Raw genomic sequence first — 7,917 nt, forward strand, 5'->3', positions numbered from 1 at the left:
TATGTTTGTCTCCACAGGAACCGCTCAAGGTAAGTGCTTCTTATTTCTAAACACCCAGTAGATCAAATATTGGAGTCTTTTGTGAGCTGCTCAGTGTAGAGATTATTTTCCTTAAACAGCAATTACAACTCCACTCCACCTTAATGATTTGAGAGGAAAGAATGGTCCACATTTTAGTCAGCAAATTGCTTTCGTTCTTTTTTTTTTTTTTTTTTTTTCCAGATGAGCCTGCTATTTGCCGCTGTCCTGTTATTGTGCTGCGGATACAACGCCACGGGAACATGGGTGCGTCAATACTTTTCTCATTGAGGATGCAATAAAAGTAAACTGTCTCACTATTCTTCCTACTCAGAAATTCTCATTTAGATTGTAGCCTGGATCCCACCAGTTGTTTGCCACTCACAATTTGTTCTTGTTGTGTCCTCAAGGCCGTTTTAAATGCGATGTAGAATCAGACGTGATGGGACAGCAGGTGGTAGTCACTTCTGTGACGCTTTCCAGCCTCAGTGTCATGTTGATAACATGAAATACGCTGGAATTATGTTATAATAGGAATTAGGAAGGAATAGTTGACATTTTGGACACAAAAGGCTGTAGGCACAAACTCGATCGTGGGTTCAGTAAAGATACCGCACTCTCACAGTTTCTCCATTCTTTACAGCCCATAGTTTGACATTTAGGGAAATGTGCTTATTTGATTTCTTGCCGACAGTTTGATGAGAAGGTCAATGCCAATTTCCTGTCATGCACTAACTATGAAAGGTGCAGCTAACAGCCAGGTATCTTAAGGTAAGGCTGGAAACACTGGGATACAGCCTCCTAGTGTAGTAATATTAACCTAATTACAAATTAATCACTCTCAAGGGCTTACAACCTGCACATCATTTGACAGCCTGTGTAGAACAACATAAGTTATTATAAAGCTATACTGTATGACCAGAATAATACATAAAGACATCAACCAACTCCCACATACTCTGATCAGATAGAAGTCATAGAAGTTAATCTCCACCATATCAATAAGTGTCAACAACCTTTTTGTGTAAAAGCAAACCATGATGATTTTAGTGGTGCATTAGTTTATTTTAGTGTTCCTTAAAAGATGGCTGGGTGTCACATTCACAGGTTTAATCCCCAAAACAGTTCGTCCGTCACCCACTAAGAGCTGACTATGAGCAAGGGAGTAAAATACGTCATGTGTATGGGAGGGATTTAAAGAAAAAAGAAAAAAATCACATTATTCCAACATGTGGCCTCAAAATGGACTCGAATCATTTCCAGTGGTTACATTTGTTTAAATTCAGTGTCTACTAAATGTGAATGTAAATGCTATTATGCCCAATATGTCTGGTTGGCCTCCAGACTGCCTGCAGTGTGATTCAGATCCCATGCTGCCTTCAAAAAGAATTTCTGAGCTTGTATGTGTCATATAGAAAGTGAAGTACAAGATGTACATGGCTTTCAAGTGGTAAAGTATGAGAGCACTGTTGCTAGGTGACTGAAAACAAAAATGGACACAAATGATTGATGGTCTTGTGTTTTTTTGCCGGTTTCTGTTCCACCTACAGGCCGTTCAGATCACGAATGCCAAAGTCGGGGGGGTCAGGAGCTGTGGAGAGTGTCTGGCAGCAGGGCCGCATTGTGCCTGGTGTACTGAGGAGGTGAGGCGCCTCCGTCTTTTTTCTAAAGAGATCAGATTGTTCGGGACCATGAAGTAGTACAAGTTTGGTTATCAGGCTGATGCCTATTGTGAAATACAACAAATGATCTGTATATGCATTCTTTGTTTGAAGGCCCCATCTTTAATTTACCACACAAATTACATTTGAATTTATGACTTTGGTGGAAGTGTAGATGGCAAAGCATTTTCTTTAATAACTGTTTTGTAGCTGAGTATGTGTAGTTTCCTTTGGTTTTGAAGCCTTATTATTATTATTTCTAATCATTTTCTTAGGGTGAGTATTTACAGTATATAAGGGCATGAATTCAACCTAAATGTCCTAAAGAACCAAGAGATCACTTCTCGCCATAAAGAGCAAAGACATCAAAAAGCATTAAATGCACAAGCCTACCCTACTTTAGCCTCAGTCTGTCCTGGTGCACCTCAGGCCAGGTGGGTGCAGCAATCGGTCTGTAAAACAATGATAAACAGTTAAAGTTGCAACAAGGGTCTAAATCAGCTTTGTAAATCCTCATTAATTCAGTTTTTGGACTGAAATGATATAATTTAAAAATACAAACACACATGAGAATCAGACTCATGCAGCTCCCAGTATATGATTTTTATAGAATTTTAGAGCCTTCCCCTAAAGCATGTGAAGGATACCCCATATAACAATACCCATACTGCTGTTGCTGTGAATTATGCTGCCAAAAACAAAAACAAAGTGCATTTCCCATTTGCAGGTGAATCTCAGAGCTTTAAAGTAAAGTTCAAACATGTGGAGGACTACCCCATAGACCTGTACCACCTGATGGATGTGTCCTTTTCCATGAAGGATGACCTGCCTCATGTCAAGAACCTGGGAGTAGATGAGAAATACCACCAGTGACTTCACAATAGTTCTGTCTGCCTCACTTTTCTTTTCCTTCTCACCTGAAATCTAGGCTAGAATAGTTTTTCTTACCTTTTTATACCTCCACATTTCCTTTTATGGAATACCCCTGTGTCACATTCACACAGTTACACACCTGGGAGCTGCCCGGTACAATCATAATCTTACTACTGGTCACTGAAGCGATTGGGGATTAAGTGCTTTGCTCAAGGACAACTGGTAGCTGTTGAGAGAAGGGGGAGCATAAGTTATTCACTTTCCACCTTTCAGTCACAAAATCACTTCTCAAAACTTTACACTAAATCTTACTCCCCTCCATTCGTTCTCATTCCAATAGGCTTTGGTGCATTTGTGGACAAGACGGTGATACTGTACATTAGAGCTGCAGAGGACATGCTCAGGAAGCCATGTAACCCTGCACCCCTCCCTTCTCCCACCACCATGTCCTGAGCCTCACAAGCAATGGCAGCCTCTTCGCAAAGCTAGTAGGGGGGCAACGGATGTCTGGCAACCGGAGGGCAGGCTGGAGACCCTGATACAGGCTGCCGTGTGTGAGGTAATGTGAGGAAGCCCAGCGGGGAGCAGGACTGCAATACAAACATGTATTTTGTTTTGGTGGGCGTTAGATTCAGGAAGTTAAAAGGCTGCAGACAATAGATGAGACATATATTTCAGAAGCTTCAGTAGGAAAACTGCATCAGGATAGTTGTTGTGCCAATTCAAAATTCTTGATGTTTTTAAAAATTAAAATTGGGTAAATTCATTAAGGTCCTAAAGAGAATGAAGGCATCATTTGAATAAAGGCATAATTACTCATCCGAGGGGATCGTTCGTTTGTGCTTTGTTTACAGCCAACTGACAGCTCACTGACTGTTTGATGTGGCTGACTTGCAGGAGCAGATCGGCTGGAGGAATGTGACCCGTCTGCTGGTGTTTGCCACCATCGGTGGCTTCCACTCTGCCGGAGACGGCACACTGGGTGGTATCATACTTCCTAACGATGGAAAGTGCCACTTGCATAAAATGGTTCACACCAGAGGAAACTCAAAGGTGTGGTATTAAGCTTGGATTGTTTTTAAAGACCCCGTAAGATGGGAGGGTTTCTTAACACTTGTTCAGTGAAGAATCTTTGATTTTCCACTGACGTTGTTGCCTCTTGCACGCAATACTACAGATACATGGTGTAAAGAGTGGAAACGTGAAACCCCAGCCCTATTTATATATGAATTGTTTTGCTCAGTGTCCTGTGGCACATTCACTGGAAGTTCACTGATAATGCAAAAGATTTCAGGCATCGTCAAATATACTTTTGTTGCAACAATATGCTGCAAAACCTAACATGGTGAGGAGCTGGATAAGACCCAAACTCACTCAACACCACTTGCAGCAGTGCAGATATATTCACTACTTCTATTCTAGTTTCTGAATGAGGCTCGCCTTTCTAACCAATGAGAGTATTTTGAATATCTGTCTACAAAAAGTGCTGGGCAGAACACGGTGTAGCAGAGCAGGAAGAGCAAAGGCTAGGTATAGCAGAGTGGATTCATTTTAAGTCTTCTGCTAGTGCTCTCTGAGGTTGCATATTGCTTTTTTTATGCTCAGCTTCCAGACAAAGATCCAGAGGCGTTAATAGAGATCACACAAAAAGCTAAAAGAGGAGTAACACATCACACCGTTACAACACAACGTGAGTGTGTGTGAGTGAGTTCACTCTGTAGCACGCTTTGGTGTAGCTGTGGTCTGGAGGAGCATACAATGTTTATCCTATGGACCAGATATTGCAGCGCGTGCTAAATTGATTCCCGTCTGCAATCCTCGCAGTGAAATAGAGGTGCAGGCTGCTGCAGACAGAAGTCAAAGACAGTGATTTAAAGGTCAAAATCAACAGCCCAGTTCCCTGGGTAAAGAAGATGCTGACAGGCACACCCTGATGAGAAACAGCTGGGGTGTTTGTGGAGTAATCCAAACCAAAGCTTTCATCTCTTAATCTTATTGTGTTTGTGTGTAGGTGGCTACGTGGGTGTGTGAGGGTGCTTGCACATGTCTACATGTGCCTCTTTATGTGCTAGGGAGTGTTTGTCTTTGTCCCGGTGTCTTAAACATCCATTCGGCTCTCTTATTAGGTTCATGAGAGTGTTATGTGTCTTAACTCTATTGCAGTCCAGACAGTTGACAGGTGGAGCGAATATACATATACATTATTAATCCGCTCCTGTCTTAAATATATGGTCAACCAAGGCTCAAAATGGATGCGCAAGATGTCGGTGTCGCTCCTTTCTGAACAGCACTTATTTATCTATTTAGGGGAAATGGAAAGTCTGTCAGGGAGAATGAATGAAATGAGCAATCCAAAGAGTGGTTAGATGGGAGGGAAAGGGGAAAGACAGCAATAGAAGGGAGAGGAGTGTGCTTAACTACTGATTACACAAATAAATTGTGGCCTGAGTGTTATGCATTGCTTTTTGCATTCATCTGCACTCCTCTCTGTCAGGACTATCCCTCAGTGGGTCACGTCGGCGAAATACTGAGGCAGGACAGCATCCGCCGTCACAGAAAATTTCACGCACTTGCGTGAGGCACAGCAGAGGCTATGTCTATTTGTGTAATTATTTGTTCACTTTGCATAAATGCCTACTTTGGTGTAATGGGGAGTCGTTTTCCTTGTACCTGTAAAATAGCACTGCAGTGTATGGAATCAGTTTCACCTTGAAATCATGAAATTAGACCAAGCTTACAAGCCTCCTCTCAATGAAACCTGTATCTACTGGTTCAGCTGCACCCTACTCATTTCTGAAAATCTAAATAAGTATTTATTTAATGAAAAATTAAGCTATCACAACACAGTCAATCCATGTTCGAATCATTGTTTTGGTATTTTATGGATTTACTTAACAGCATAGATCATTATTCAACGTGCATATTTGAGAACAGTGTTAACATTTGTTGCTCAAAAGCATTATTAACTACGCTTTCTCATACATGTCCTTCATCCATCACAAGAGGTGATTTCAGACCGTAATCATTTGAAGCATCTTTGCTTTTATCGCCTAGTTCACGTGAGAAACACCACATAAAGACCGTCAAAAAGCATATGTTAATTTATTTATGTTGCATGTTCCCAAAATGTGCAGTCGGAACACTTTCCAGCAACTCCCACAGCATCCAGCAGATAATAGTAGAAGCTTATGATGTAAGTGAGGCACAAACTCCCTTCCTGCAATGGTCATTACCCACCATGTAGCCTTATGACACCCTCCTCATCTTCAAGAGGTTAACTGCTCTGCTGACTGCAGACGCTGACCTCTGAGGTTGTTATGGAGAACATGCAAACTGCCACCGGGCTATCAGATCTCCTACACTTGACTCTGTAAAGACCACAAGCCGAGGCACGCTGAGCAGGGGAGAAGGTGCTCCAATATCTCTGCGAGGGACGAGGCGCGTGGCCGTGTGGCTGGCTCTATGTGTGGTAAATTGTGTAAGTGCTGCTGTAAGCATGTGGCCATTCGCCGTTGAAGCGACGGTAATGCTAATTGTGATTACCTCATTAGTGGAGCATTATAATTGTGTTCAAGGAATTCTCACCTCCCCTCTAGGTGAGCTTTAATGTAAGCATTACAGCACCTCTGGCGCGTGACTGCTTCACAAAGACCATTGCATGTTATTATTAAGCCCCAAGGCTATAGTGAAGAGGCTGAGGTCCTGCTGAGCCCCATATGTAAGTGCTCATGTCCAAAGGACATGGTCCCACACAGTCCTTCGTGTAGCCATGGCAACGGCACTCCGGAGTGTGGCGCATGCAGGTAGGTGAAGTGGCTTGATGGCATCAATTTTGATAACAAGCCTAATTTCAGGTTTTTCAGGAAGAAATCAAACAACACACATTTGTTTCTGTTGCAGTTGTAAAGAAGGGAGAGTTGGAACGTTTTTGCGAATGCGATCAAGCACAGCTGGGTGAAGTGGTTGACTCATGTCATTGTTGCCATGATAATGCGGGAAGAGTGTTTGTCATAAGAGCAGCAAAAAAAAAGCCCCGCAACGCTTACTACGGGCCGTTCTGTGAATGCAGTGATATCCACTGTGATCAGTACGGAGGACTACAATATGGAGGTCTGGCGGACACAAAGACATCCACTGTTAAATGATGCGTGTCACATATTCCAAAGGGTGATTATATATCTCATTTCTTTTACAATCCCAGGTCGTGGCAGGTGTGTCTGCGGAGTGTGCTTATGTCTCCCAGCATTCAGTGGTCGTGCGTGTGAGTGCCCTCTGTGTTCGGAGTCTTGTCTGTCTTAGGATAGACAGATTTGTGCAGGCAGAGGAGACTGTCAGTGTGGCACCTGCATTTGCCGTGACAGCCGGTTCCAGGGCCCAGCTTGTGAGCTTTGCCCTTCCAGTCCCAGCGTCTGCACTGTGCACAGGTACTATGACCTTTGTAGTACAAGCAAATGAAGGGAGTTTTTGCAGTTATCGTACTAATTACTTTTAAATCTAACATGTTCATGATGTATTGAGCACGCTATATTTACTGGTCCTTGTACTTCCATCTTCCTTCCTCGTGTTTCAGTTCCGATTACACTGATGTTTCTTTCCCACAGAGAATGCATCTTGTGCAGGGCCTTCTCACTGGGCTTGAAACCAAACAAGTGTGAGATAAGGTGTGCTCACCTGAACCTCACTCTGATAGATCAGGCTGGTGTCTTAGCAACAATGCCCTCCTCCCCGGACTTTCACAGGTGCATGGGAGTGGACAGAAAAGGGCTGCAGAGTGCACTTCCTGCTGAGGCCTGGACAAAAAGATGCTATTCAGGTTCATGTAGCTCTTGAACAAGATAGGCAGATGAGAGTCTGTCTTTTGTGACCGCGTCAATACATTAGCACGGCTCAATCAATGTGTCAGATCTGGCAGCATTAGAGACTTTGTGTTTTGAAAAATTGATCTTCTGTATATGAAAATAATAAATCACTAAGTAAGACTTGAGCAGGACTCCTTAAATGCACCTTATTTTTTTTACCATAAATTCACATATCAGTTTATCATGTGCAGGGCTATAAACTAGTTTTTCCTTAAAGTTGTGTAAATGGTGCTTCCATCTTTTTCTGAGTGCCATGTCTTTTGCCATCTCTAAAGAATGCCCACCAGGTCCGAATGTGATCCTGATAACCGCAGTGCTATCAGTCTCTGTTTTGGTGCTGGGTGTGGTTTTGTTGCTGCTATGGAAACTACTCACAAGCGTTCGTGACCGTAGGGAGTTTGCCCGCTTGCTTCCAGAGAGAGCTGGAGAAGAGGAGCTGGAGCAGAGTGAGTCCTTCCCAAACAAACCATTCTGTCAGTGCCTGTCAGTCAGAGACGGTGCAATAA

The 7,917-nt window shown here is 42.9% G+C and overlaps 1 pseudogene; it reads left to right on the forward strand.

Annotated features, from left to right (window-relative positions):
- The first annotated feature begins 1,448 nt into the window (after positions 1-1,448).
- Positions 1,449-4,583, forward strand: LOC113164520 (annotated as a pseudogene).
- Positions 4,584-7,917: the final 3,334 nt, after the last annotated feature.

This window comes from Anabas testudineus, chromosome 2, assembly GCF_900324465.2.
Source record: "Anabas testudineus chromosome 2, fAnaTes1.2, whole genome shotgun sequence".
Taxonomy (NCBI): Eukaryota; Metazoa; Chordata; class Actinopteri; order Anabantiformes; family Anabantidae; genus Anabas; species Anabas testudineus.